Source organism: Delphinus delphis, chromosome 18 (genome assembly GCF_949987515.2).
Source record: "Delphinus delphis chromosome 18, mDelDel1.2, whole genome shotgun sequence".
Taxonomy (NCBI): Eukaryota; Metazoa; Chordata; class Mammalia; order Artiodactyla; family Delphinidae; genus Delphinus; species Delphinus delphis.
The window spans coordinates 46,517,970-46,531,393 of record NC_082700.1 but is presented as its reverse complement, the minus strand read 5'-3'; the positions used below and the strand labels follow the sequence as shown (position 1 = coordinate 46,531,393).

At 40.6% G+C, this 13,424-nt stretch overlaps 1 pseudogene; it reads right to left on the bottom strand.

Moving 5' to 3' along the window:
- Nucleotides 1-7,003: 7,003 nt before the first annotated feature.
- On the bottom strand, nt 7,004-7,754 carry LOC132413840 (peptidyl-prolyl cis-trans isomerase A pseudogene; annotated as a pseudogene).
- Between the last annotated feature and the right edge of the window lie 5,670 nt (nt 7,755-13,424).

Genomic DNA, 13,424 nt, shown 5'->3' with positions numbered 1-13,424 from the left:
GAATTTGAGACCGACCTTCCAATAATCTAAGTATTGGAACTGAGCTCTGAATAAGCAGACTGAATTTAGATCTCAATTTTATTGGAAGAAATCTGTCCAGAAAGTACAGGTACTTTCCTGATCCTTAGAAAAAAATATTATGGGTTTAAATGACTATAGACTATGGAATCCACATTTTGCTTATTCTATTTCACAACAGATCAAAATTATGAACTCTGAGTCTATGCATTTCTACTCAAGGTTTTCATCAATAAACAAGTATCTTCTGAACACCTAGTGGGTGCTTGTCTTGCAGCAGGAGCAGACAGAAATAAAAAGGAAACACTGACTTCTGTGGAGAGGCCTGAAATTATATCTATTAATAACTAAATCTGTGTAACACAGATGCAACCTAGTTGTTAAAAATGAAAAGCTACATAAAACAATTTAGGATTCCATTGCAGGAAGAACTTTAGCACCATTGTTTCAATTTTCTTTGAAACAGTTTATTATTTAAATTGTGTTTGAAGTTGACATTAACTGACTGAATTATAGCAATATAGTAATTTTAAGCACTGGATATCATTCAGGGTAACTTTACTACTGACTATATCAATTTGATTATCAATTTTCAATTAAGCTAACTATTTTAACAGTAGATTATTGTAATATCTTCCCTGGTATCCTTGAAATCTCCTGCAGCACTTCTGATTCATGTGGTTCTTTATTAAAAGGTTAGGATACATTTCCCCCTTTACTACTTAGTAAAATAATACACTTTGAATGGTTATCTTCCAAGATACAGGTTTAAACTATACTGCCTGATATTTTCTAATTGCAGCCATTTCTATGTTTGAATTTTTTTTTCCTTTCTCAGGCTCCAATTTAATTCCTCTTCCTTTTCCTGCACCTCCCTGCCTTCATATCAATCTGGGGCACCTTCAACCTGCTTCTTCATTTTTTGCTTCTAGCCAACCCATCCCTAACATCTTAAAATCTACGTCCACACAATTGCCATTTTATATCACACCAATAAATTACCTTTGGTCCATAGCACCCAACAAAAGCTTTGTAATTACAGGAAGGGGGTAGATGAGGAGAAGTATATTCATTTGTCACATCATTCCTAGAGAAAAATATTTACGTTTTTAAAGAAACACAAAAGAAAGTTGGTGGTTTAAAAAGGAGCAGGAATGGGCTTCCCTGGTGGCACAGTGGTTAAGAATCCACCTGCCAATGCAGGGGACACGGGTTTGAGCCCTGCTCCAGGAAGATCCCACATGCCGTGGAGCAACTAAGCCTGTGTGCCACAACTACTGAGCCTGTGCCCTAGAGCCCGTGCTCCGCAACAAGAGAAGCCACTGCAATGAGAAGCCCGTTGACACAACTAGAGAAAGCCCACGCGCAGCAATGAAGACCCAACGCAGCCAAAAATAAATAAATTGTTAAAAAAAAAAAAAAAAAGAGCAGGAAAGAGGAATGTGGGCTGTAGTATTTTAGCAGATTCTTACATCACTCCTAGTATCTGCCTCCATTGTTGGACTTATCACGCTCCATTGTGATATGTATCTGTCTATCCCACTAGATTGAGAGCCCTTTGAGGGCAGGAGCTCTGGCTAGTGTCAGATCTGCCTCCAAGTAGATTACTAATAAACGTTTGGGGAGTGAGTAAATAAATTCCTTTCTGTTGGAAGACACTGAACCATTGCTCCTACCCATACCGTTCCACCCACTCCGCTTCTATACAATCCTATCTCCCTTCATTTTCCTGTAGGCAACCATCCAGGTCTCTCCCCCGTCAGCCTTTCCTCTGGGTCTCCTGTTCTCTCGGCTAGCAATGCCTGGGGGCAGGAAGCCTCCGGTAAAGCCTGACTAGGGTTGCTCACCAGAATTATGTGCATCACTAATCTTGATGTCATTGCCTGTCCTTTGGATAGCTAAGGCAGTCTTCAAAATGTACATGTCCCACTCAATGACCTTTAAGATTCCTAGCAATTCTAGGATTGCGAGATAAAAGAATTCAGGTCTGTTAGTCTTCTTGGAAATTCCTGCTTGTAATAGATGTAGTAGCAAGTCCTAGGGCCTCCAGATTCCGTCTAGCTGTTAACCTTGAAAAGCATGAAAGAAAACATAGACTATAAACATAAAATTAAAAATGCATAGATAACCCTAAAGAGCAGAGTCAGACCTAGACTGTGGGTCTTTCTTTCCCTCCCCCAGTCGCCACCATATCCTTTTCCCTGGCCCTTTTGCTTACCTGGGAAGAGATTTACACCAAGGGTTTCGACTACCGGTCTGAATGTCAGAATCGCCTGGACACTTCAGATTCAGATTCCTGGGCCTCCTGTGGTCCTCAGCCCCCAGCCACCTCAAATTCTGAGTCAGTGACATTGGAATTGCATCAGGAATGTAGATGTTTAACTAGTTTCCCTGATCATGACATTCAGTCAGATATAGGAACCAGGGAACTAGGGCTAGATTCACTAAAAAAACCAAGACTTTACCTCCTCTAGGGACCCACAGCCAGCCAGTGAGCACATTTCGAGAGCCTCATTTAACTCTTGGCCACTGAATTAGAGTGGTTTTCAGTAGCGCAGTCAGAAGCTAGTGGAAGAAGATAGGGGGTTGAACTCTGCTGGGAAAAGCTTTCTTGGTTTAAAGAATATAAATACGATTTGGATTTGGTGAGACAAAGAGGCCTGCAGGGGCTGGAGAAACGACATTATCAAAGGATAAGCATCAGAAAGAGGTTTTTTTGTCTGAATGGAGAGGACCAGAGAGGGTTTAAGAACATGAGCCATTAACTTGAACATGACAACACTGGAAGGCGCTTTTTTTTCTTCCAACAAATAGGTATTGAGCACCCATTTGCCAAGTTCTGTTCAAGGTGCCGGGGGTTCAAGGATCTCCATGCGCGGTCCCTGCCCTGAAGGAACACAACAAAGTGAGAACCTCTGATATCAGCCACAAGGAGTTAACACTCATCCATTGCAACCTCATTTTGCAGAAGAACATGGTAATGGAGCAGATAAGAATTTCTTACTTAGGCTCTGGGATTTTGAGAAAAAGTTTACTAACTGAAAAGTTCACTTCATTTCCCAGTAACATTTTCTTTGGTCAAAGAGGTAAAGTGGGCCTTCCCTGGTGGCGCAGTGGTTGAGAGTCCGCCTGCCAATGCAGGGGACGCGGGTTCGTGCCCTGGTCCGGGAAGATCCCACATGCTGCGGAGCGGCTGGGCCCGTGAGCCGTGGCCGCTGAGCCTGCGCGTCTGGAGCCTATGCTCCGCAACGGGAGAGGCCACAACAGTGAGAGAACTGTGTACCGCAAAAAAAAAAAAAAAAAAAAAAAAGGTAAAGTGAAATATTTTCTAATACTACCCCAATTCCCACATGTCTATAATAGCCTCCTGGTCTCCCTGACTCTGGCCTTTCCTATAGCTTTACACACTAACCCATGATTAATCACCCTTGTTCAAAAATGGTCCCTGGCTCCCTGTGCAGAACAAAATAAAACGAATAAAAGAACTGAATCACTTAAACTTACCATCTAGATCCCCAAAGATATAACCTCAATATTCCTTGCTAATATAGTCCCGGTATTTATTCATGCATTCATTCATTCATTTATTCAAGGAGTATTCATTGTACTCTTGCTACCTATTGAGGCTTGAGAATGCAAAAGAGAAAGTAAGACAGCGTTTGCCTTCAAAAAGGTAAAAAATGGAAGAATATCTGAGTAACATAATCATCATAATAAAATAATCATTGGATGATCACACACCAAATGTAGTGGGTGCTTAAAAAGATGAGCCAAGTTTCGGGGGGAGGGGGTGGAGGTGAATCTGGAAAGGCTTCAAGGAAGGCATTTTTTTAAGAGCTGAAACCAAAGAATGAAAGTAGAATTTTCCAGGAGGATAAGTAAGGAAAAAGCAAACCAGCATGTGTGAAGACCAGGGCCGTGTCAGGGAATGTGGCAGCTCCTCCCAGGTTTTAGTTGGGTGTTCAGGCCATCATGGCTCTAAAGTTTAGATATTTCTTCTGTTGGTGATGGGGAGACATTGGAGAATTTCATGCAGGGGAACGACATGATCAGATTTAGAAAGATCATCCATGTCCCAGTAATGTGGACAAGATATAGGGGACCAAGTGCAAAGAAGGATGAGACAGAGGGAGAGTTAGAAGGAGAACAAAGGGGCAATAGTTCAAGCTGGAGCTGATGAGGTTTTCCACATAATTCTAGTCAAACTGAACACCCTCTTGTTCCTCATTTAAAAACCACAATTTCCTGTTGTATGGTTTTGTTCTTATACCCAGGAACGCTGCCATCCCCCAACCCTGCCAATTCCACACGTGCCAATTCGGCCCAAATTATTTCTCTCCTACAGGTTTTCCCTAAAATCCCAAAGGGAAATCTCTCTTCCTGTTCGAATGCCTATAACAATCAATATCTCTCTTAAGGCACATAGCACTTTTTCCCTGCGGTATATTTCTTGATACATATGCAGTGTCTCTTCTGTGACCACAAGCTCACAGGGAAAGGAGCAGAACTTAGGCATCAGACAGGCCTGGTGTAAAGCTCACGTCCATGACTACATAGCTGATTTATAGGGCTTGAGTTACCCCAAGGAGTTTCAGTTTCCTCATCTACAAAATGGAACAAGTAAGACCTCTTTTGCAAGATATTTTTGAAGAGTAAATGAAATAATCAATATAAGGCAGCAGCATAGAAGTTGACCCTCAGAAGGCCCTCAATAACTGGTAGTTATTAATACTACAAATAGATTAATCATTTACTTGATGCTGTATCCACGACTGATTTATCTTCAACTCTGCGGCAACACTGTGCACAGCGCTTAGTGTGAAGCCAGAATTCAGCCTGTATTTGATGAATAAATACAATAGCTAACATTTTAAGCCCTTACTAAGGGCTTTATGTGAATTATCTGTTTGCCTCCTCACCATAACCTTATAAGGCAAATACTGTTATTATCTCTATTTTATACCGGGAAAGGTGTTGCTTCACTTCTTTCAGAGCTCAGAAGCTAACAAAAGGAGAGAATGACTCACGATTCACAAAGAGATTTTTTTTCTGGGAAAGCTCACCCATTGGTGAGGTAGATATGGCCAATGTCATGTAATGTGAACTACTAGAGAGAATTCATGTGCCACAAATAATATGACATCATTACTTGAGATTCACTTGAAGAATCTTCCATTGAGTTACCAGTGTTGAATGGATTAGAAATATAGTCCTTCTGAATTCTGAATAGTTTCGCCTTTCAGTTAGGTGGCTGTTATGGGATAAATTGTATCCCTCCAAAATTCATATATTGAATTCCTAACTCTCAGTACCTCAGAATGGGACTGTACTTGGAGATAGGGTCTTTAAAGATGTAATCAAGGTTAACTGAAGTCATTAGGGTGACCCCAAATTCAACATGACTAGTGTCCTTATAAGATTAGGAAAAACACATACACAGAGGGGAGACTTTGTGACTAGAGCAGGTGCTGACTGAGAGAAAAACTTGCAAAGCATATATCTGAGAAAGGACTTGCATTAGACTATATTAAGACCTCAGTAGGTACCTCCCTGGTGGCACAGTGGATACAACTCCACGCTCCCAATGCAGGGGGCCTGTTCGATCCCTGGTCAGGGAACTAGATCCCACATGCATGCCGCAACTAAGAGTTCACATGCCACAACAAAGGAGCCCGCCTGCTGCAACTAAGCCCTGATGCAACCTAGTTAATTAATTAATTAATTTTTTTTTAAAGACCTCAACACAATAATAAGAAAAAAAATAATTTTTTTCTTCCAGTTTTATTGAGATACAACTGACATACACCACTGGAACCAACCAAATATCTTTCAACAGGTGAGTGGATAAACAAACCATGCTCTATCCACACAATGGGATACTACTTGGCAATAAAAGGAATGAAATGTTCATACACACAACAGGAATGAATCTCAAAATAATTATGTAATATATATATTCAAAATAATTCAAAGAAGCTAGACAAAAATGAGTACATACAGTATGGTTTCATTTATATAAAACTCTTAAAAATGCAAAGTAGGGACTTCCCTGGTGGCACACTGGTTAAGAATCCACCTGCCAATGCAGGCAACACGGGTTCGAGCCCTAGTCCAGGAAGATCCCACATGCTGCAGAGCAACTAAGCCCGTGCGCCACAACTACTGAGCCTGTGCTCTAGAGCCTGTGAGCCACAACTCCTGAAGCTGCACACCACAACTACTGAAACCCACGTGCCTAGAGCCTGTGCTCCACAACAAGAGAAGCTGTCACAATGAGAAGCCTGCGCACCACAACGAAGAGTAGCCCCCGCTTGCCGCAACTAGAGAAAGCCCGCATGCAGCAATGAAGACCCAACGCAGCCAAAAATATAAATAAATAAATTTATGTTTTATTTATATGCAAAGTAGATAATACTGACAGAAAGCAGATCTGTGTTTGCCTGGGAGAGGGGAGGGGGCAGGAGTGGCAGAGGAAAGAATGTTAATGGGGCATGAAGAGACTTTAGGGTGATGAATATGTTCACTATCTTGATCGTGGAGATGGTTTCACAGGTGTGTATGTATATATATATATATATATATGGTATATCTATGTCAACACATCAAATTGTATGCTTTAAATATGTGCAGTTCACTGTATATCAATTACACCTCAATAAAGCTGCTTAAAAGAATCAATCAGGGCTTCCCTGGTGGCGCAGTGGTTGGGAGTCCGCCTGCCGATGCAGGGGACACGGGTTTGTGCCCCGGTCCGGGAAGATCCCACATGCCACGGAGCGGCTGGGCCCGTGAGCCATGGCCGCTGAGCCTGCGCATCCGGAGCCTGTGCTCCACAGCGGGAGAGGCCCGCGTACCGCAAAAAAAAAAAAAAAAAAGGAATCAATCATAATAAAAGCAAGAGCTACGTGGGCCGCTTTATTGGTTGGCTCATTCAGAGAGCAGGCTGGGATCATTGCTTTTTTTTTTTTTTTTTTGGTTGTTTAGTTTTTATTTCATAACCATAAACTTAACTTTGCAATTCAGCTAAACTTGGAGGGGAATAAGGAAAATATGGAACCCAAAGAAGTGCAATGAGAGCACAAAGATTATAGGATATTTCAAGCAGATGGGGATGAAGGGGTGCTCTCCTGAGCTACAGAAGGAATGGTCTGGTGGTTAAGATAAAACACAAGTCAAATTTATTATTAGATTTGTCCACAGTCAGCAATGGTGATCTTCTTGCTGGTCTTGCCATTCCTGGACCCAAAGCGCTTCATGGCTTCCACAATATTCATGCCCTCTTTCACCTTGCCAAAGACCACATGCTTGCCATCCAAGCACTCAGTCTTGGCAGTGCAGATGAAAAACTGGGAACTGTTTGTGTTGGGGCCAGCATTTACCATGGAAAAGATGCCAGGACCCGTATGCTTCAGGAGGAAATTCTCATCATCAAATTTCTCCCCATAGATGGACTTGCCACCAGTGCCATTATGGCGTGTGAAGTCACCACCCTAGCACATAAATCCTGGAATTATTCTGTGAAAGCAGGAACCTTTATAACCAAAGCCTTTCTCCCCAGTGCTCAGAGAACGAAAGTTTTCTGCTGTCTTTGGAACTTTGTCTGCAAACAGCTCAAAGGAGACGCGGCCCAAGGGCTCGCCGTTGATGGCGATGTCAAAGAACATGGTAGGGTTGACCATGGTTGGGCAGCGCAGGAAGTTCCGGGGTGACGGCGTCTGCAAAGCTGGGATCATTCTTAAAGGAGCTTGCGGTAGAGGAGAGATAGAAAGATAGGTTTCTTGCACACACCTTTTTTCAGGAATGGTAAGGAAAGCCCAAGGAATGACACTCCTGTGACCATCCACCAAGACATCCTGAGGACCCTGCTGGGCCTGCCCGTGTGTGGAAAGTGAAGGAGAGTTGAAGGTTCTTGGCTCAACTCTCAAATAGCAAATTAAAATTATTATTTAACCTTTCCACCCCTGACTGTTTACGAAGAGAAGTATTTACTTAATGTTCTTGGGAAGGTCTAAAGTAATGTAATCAAAGTACAGTCCATGTAACTGCCACTGGCCTGTGATAATATCAATAAAAAATACTGACAATAAACACTCTGAAATTTATACAACCATTTCACAGAGTAATTTGATATCTATCACATCTAATATTAAAAGGTTTGTGGGAATTCCCTGGCAGTCCTGTGGTTAGGACGCCTGTGCTTTCACTGCCGGGGGCATGGGTTCAATCTCTGGTTGGGGAACTAAGATCCTGCAACCAAATAAATAAATAAAATTAAAAGTTTGGGCTGGTACTTGGTATACATTTATTCTATTTTTCTATTAAATATTTTCTTGAAAATTGTTTCTGAAATTAATGTTTCATTTCTCTTATTTTTATCATATTTTTTAAAATCTCAGTCCATAATAGATTGGAAATTTTACTTTTTATTTATTTATTTTTGGCCACACAGCTCGGCTTGTGGGATCTTAGTTCTCTGACTAGGAACTGAACCCAGGTCCCAGCAGTGAAAGCGCCAAGTCGTAACCACTGCGCTGCCAGGGAATTCCCAAGATTGGAAATTTTTAAAACTGTCCTTCATCACACATAATTTGAAAAGCACTGGTTTCAAGTCGGTCTCCTCTTTTCTGCTTCTAGAGAGTCTGACTCCCAGAATGTACTCATGGAGAGAAAAAAGTTAAAAACACTTTTGTGGGACTATGTTAATTATGTCATGAAAAATATTTAATGACACGGAAAAATTATCATGACCTAGGTAGAAAACAAAGCAGACTACAGACGAAAATGAACAGTGTAACCCTTAAGTTTGCAAAATGGATTTATGAATGGCTGGTAGTTACCTCTGTCTGGTGTCTAGCATGTATACCAGGTTATATATGAAGAATAAATGGTGGAACCATAGGAATCTTTATTTTCTTCTTTCAGTTTAACTATATTTCTACAATCAAGTCATATTTTTGTAATGTAAATTTTAACGAATAGTATTACCTTTATTCTTTGGAAGGTTATAGGCTTATTTTAAGGAAGAATTAAGACCGTGTTTTGTTTTTTTGCTTGTATTGTTCCATTTAGTTTAGATTTTAAGATAATAATTAACTTTTCTATAAAGGAAAGAAATAATCCTTGTTTAAAAATCAAGTTTAAGTTGTTTTAATTCCATGGAATATTTTCATACTTTTTACAAATAAAATATCTGAAAAATTTGCATGTGAACTTCCACTTCTGGATCATAAATAGTGTTCACTGTACACAGGCAAATTCTAAATAATTAAGTAGTATTGAATAATGAAAACAATAGAGAGAGGGTCTAGACTTATGGGGTCTAGACCCCATAGACTTATGTGTGACAGTGCTATCAGCCAAATTTCCATAATAACTAACATTTTACTGTGGGCTGTGTGCACGTGATTTGAACATAACATTTATGTCTAAAATAAAACTCTTCAATTGTTTCTTTCCGCAAAAAAAAAAGAAAAGAAAAGAAAGGGCGGGGGGCTGGGGGGAAGAAAACATCTAATTTTAATGTAACACTAAATCCAAAGGCAGTACAGCTGTTTGGTTTTGATTGTTTAACTCAGCTGTTTTATTCTGAGAAAAGCACAGCTGCCTTTTGATGTCGTCTGCTATTCAAGACTGTTCTTTGGGGGGGTGAAATGTATGAGGAGAGCTCAGAGACCACTGGTGGGTTCAGCTTCCACTCTTGCTACATTGCCATTTCTTGGTGTCGCTCTTCACATTTCAACATTGGCTAATGCAAGTTCCTTCCCTTGTACACTGTCTTTCCCTCCAGAATTCTGCAGTACTGTTGGTGGAAGGGTAAATATTCTTTTTTTTTTTTTAAGGACAGTTTTTGAGAACCTATTCAGATCTTAAATATTTGACATATCTGGATTATACTCATTTTTGAGGTACAAAGATAGTGTTGTGGTTATGTTTTTTTTAAAGAATCATCTTGAAGTGACGCATACTGAAATAGTTACAAATGAAATGATACAATGTCTGAGATTTGCTTCAAAATAATCAAGGGGAGGGGAGGCAGGGGAAAAGGTAAATTAAGGGTGGCTGTGAGTTCATAAAGGGGTAGTGGGCATTCATTCTACCGTTCTAATTTTATATTTGTTTGTAAATCTCCATAATAAAAAGGCTTTAAATAGGGTAAATTAAAACAACATAAATACTTATATTTATGTTATTTTTTCCTCTATGTAAATTAAATGAACCCTGGGCTTTCCCGGTGGCACAGTGGTTAAGAATCCGCCTACCAATGCAGGGGACACGGTTTGAGCTCTAGTCCGAGAAGATCCCACATGCCGCAGAGCAACTAAGCCCGTGCGCCACAACTACTGAGCCTGAGCTCTAGAGCCCGCGAGCCACAACTACTGAGCCCACGTGCCACAACTATTGAAGCCCATGAGCCTAGGTGCTGTGCTCCACAACAAGAGAAGCCACCGCAATGAGAAGCCCACGCACTGCAGTGAAGAGTAGCCCCCGCACAGCAATGAAGACCCAACGCAGCCAAAAATAAATAAATTAACTAATTAAAAAATTAATAAATAAAATAAATTAAATGAGCCCTCAGTTCCACATCTAGAGATCTATCCTACAGAAACTCATCCACAGGCACACATTTATGTAGAAAGATGTTCTCTTTAACATTGTTTAGAATAACATATATTGGAAACCATATTCACATTCCACAACGGGGGAATGGTTAAAATTCACTGTAATTCATTCCACTGTCTATTTTGATAACCAACAGCCCCCCCCCCCCACTTAGAGTTAGTTACTATAGGATAATGTTAATAGAAGTCAGAAGATACTGCTTATAAGGAACCTGAGAGACGTTCCAAGGAAGAAATCTCACACTGGATGGAAGTCTGGCAGTTCACGAGTGATTTGCCACTCAGCACGATGCCAAGCCCCTAAAAGGGGAGTGAATTATCTCCTTGGAGATCTCCTGGAGAACTATGCCAGCAATCCTGATGACTCAGAGCAGGAGAGGGCTGACAAACCCAGGGCCATGTCACCACTTCCTGCCTCAGGAAGTCTGTGGGTGGGGGACGAGAGGCCTGTGTCAGGTAGACAAGATCAAAAGCCTGGGAACATCCCCACTTTCCTTTCTTCTTGTCTTCCCTTTAGGTATAATCTCAAGGAATGTACTTGTCATTCTGCTTCGACAGTGGCTGGTGTTATTTGGCTTGGATAATTTTCTCAAGTCAGTGGACAAAACACTCCCTAAAGGCCCATCCAAGCTCTGGGGTCTGTTCCTATACATGGCAGCTCGGATTCTCCACTACTCCTCCTCAAGACACAGTCAGAATCTGCGCTTCTCTCTAAGCAGATTAATCCACTTGCTTTATCTTATCAGGACTCAACTACTACTCTTGACAGGCCCAGGCACGCTGCACCCTGGAGCGACTCCTGCCCCAAAGGGAGACTGGGAAGCCCTCTAGATGAACTGAAGTTACCTCAAGTCCAGTTTCCCTAGTTCCTTGACTCTGATGGGCTGCCCTAGACTTAAGGTGAGTCTCGTGACTCTTGAGATGGGTTTGTTATTTCAGAGTCAAGGAGTTGAAGTCAGAACACCCAGCTCTGTCTCTTACCAGCTATGTTTCCATGAGGAAAAATAAACCACTTACTCTTCCTGAGCATTATTTTCCTCATCTTATTATTACAGATTGGTGTAATAATAAGCCCATTATAGGATTACAGTAAGGTAGGTAATGTGTGTAAAAGAAGACCCAGGACAGTAGCCTGGCACACAGTATGTGTTGGTTATATCTGATACACTGCCTGGTCTTCATCACACTCTTCGGCTGTGACCACCAGACGTATAAGATTAGGCCTGATCACCTGACACCAGGTTCATCTGGACCACCCCTTTCCAAGAATTGACCCCTCCCTGTTTCAACAATACTCTGTTTTCCTGGTCACTGTTTTATCGTGTTCTCTTTGACTCTCTGTTGCCGATAATCACGGCATGGTGGCCGCACCTCATAAAGTACTTATAGAGATGTGGTTATGGAAAACAAACAGTTGCTTTTTCAAAAAAGGAAGGCAATACCACTTTCCTGTTGGTTAGTTCTCTGTCCAGGGAGACCTGAGACAAAGATGCTGGCCGCCCAAGTGGACACCAAAGGGGGAAAGTGGCAGGGCGTGGTGGTGGGATGAATTGGATGATTGGGATTGACATGTATACACTAATATGTATAAAATAGATAACTAATAAGAACCTGCTGTATAAAAAAATAAATAAAATTCTAAAATTCAAAAAAAAAGAAATTAATGTACTGAAGCAGCCTAAATGTCCATTGACAGATGAATGTATAAAGATGATGTGGTATATCTATATCTATAGATATACAGATATACATACACACACAGACACACACACAATGGAATATTACTCAGCCATATAAAAGAATGAAATAACGCCTTTTGCAGCAACATGGATGGACCTAGAGATTATCACACTAAGTGAAGTAAGCCAGACAAAGACAAATATCATATGATATCACTTGTATGTGAAATCTAAAAAGATGTACAAAACTCACAGACATATAAAACAAACTTACGGTTACCAAAGGGGGAAAGGGGGGGAGGGATAAATTGGTAATTTGGGATTAACAGATACACACCACTGTATATAAAATAGATAAACAACAAGGACCTACTGTATGGCACAGGGAACTATATTCAATATCTTGTAATGACCTAAAATGGAAAAGAATCTGAAAAGGAATATATATAGGTAGATCTATACATCTATCTATCTATATATATCTATCTATATGTCTATATAACTGAATCACTTTGCTATATACCTGAAACATTGTAAATCAACTATAGTTTGGGAACTCCCTGGCAATCCAGTGGTTAGGACTCAGTGCTTTCACTGCTGGGGCCCAGGTTCAATCCCTGGTCAGGGAACTAAGATCCTGCAAGCTGTGCAGAGTGGCAAAAAACAAAACAAAACAAAACTATAATTCAATTTAAAAAAAAAAGAAATTAATGTACTCAGCAAGGCAAGTTCATTTAAGTCCCAAATATTTCAGACATAGCCTTGAATCTTATTATGTAGTAATAGAATTTTTCAAGACAGTTGTGACTGTAATACAGAACAATAGCTTTTTATTAATTTCTGGTGAGAATTCATGACCACTTTTACTCAGATTTAAATCACCCTAATTTTCTTTGTCTAATGTACCTAAGATATCTTCCATCTTTATGAGGTATTTTTACAGATTCTTTTATTTAGTCAACATGCATTTATTGAGCATTGACCTTGTCCCAATCCCAGTGTGGAAAATTCAGAAATGGAAAAAATGATTTTTCCCTGTGCCGTTTTTTTCAAGATAACAGTATCTTCTTGTACATCTCTGTACTTTACAAACAATACACCCCAGTAT